A 989-nucleotide genomic window follows, 5' to 3' on the forward strand; every position below is an offset into this window, starting at 1 on the left:
TGACTGTTTGTTCTCCTGTGCACACGTCCAATTTCTCTCTCCAATTGGAAATGCATTATAGGTGTAATTGAAAATTAGTACTACATCTTTCTATTTTTTTTCTAAAGGGTGTAATTTATGAGTCCTCATTGTTCCAGCGTGACACCTCCGGGGCCTGATTCTAACAAGGAGCCCGGAGCTCAGGGAGGCTTTCTGCTCGCCCGGGGCCCGGCAGCACTCTTTCTGCTTTGTCACTAATTGTGGCCTCCTCTCCACTGAATTGTGATTTGAGTAAAAGGAGCTTGTTGGCTCAATGCGATGAAGCTGCCGGTGATGCTCTCACCATTATCAAAGATACTCTTGATCTTTTCAAAAGCAGGAAATAGATTTTTTTCCTGTTCAATCACACAGGGAAGCGTCGGGGGTGGGAGCGCGACGGTGAAGAGGGGGAGAGTAATTTGCAATGCGTCCATTAGTTCTTCATTAAAGCAAGATTAAATTGCACCTCAAATCACATCTGCCTTTTCTAGAGTAAAGGGTGACAGTTTTAGGGCCAAAACTAATTACCAGTGCCAATGAATGAGAGAGGAAAACAGGGCTGTTTTTACATGAGATAGTGTGGCCTGTCATTATATTCAGACTAATTCCACTCTGCCTGCTCTCTTAATGAGACCAGAGCGTCCTCACAGCCCCCCCCTCTTTCTGTATCTGCGAGCACTCCAAATGTATAATTTTGATAGCACTTGGAGTTTGCATTAATTTTTTTTTCTATGAAACAAGTGCCAGATCTGTGATGTGTTGAATTATTATTTAGAGAGGAAAAAGACAGAAGGACAGGCGGATGGACAGCTTGAAGGACAGACAGATGGACAGGCGGATGGATTGACGGATGGACAGAACGATGGACAGGCGGATGGACAGCTCAAAGGACAGACGAATGGACAACTCAAAGGACGGAGGATGGACAGACGGATGGACAGCTTGAAGGACAGACGACAGACGGATGGACA

Source organism: Cynoglossus semilaevis, chromosome 2 (assembly GCF_000523025.1).
Source record: "Cynoglossus semilaevis isolate Cse_v1.0 chromosome 2, Cse_v1.0, whole genome shotgun sequence".
NCBI lineage: Eukaryota > Metazoa > Chordata > Actinopteri > Pleuronectiformes > Cynoglossidae > Cynoglossus > Cynoglossus semilaevis.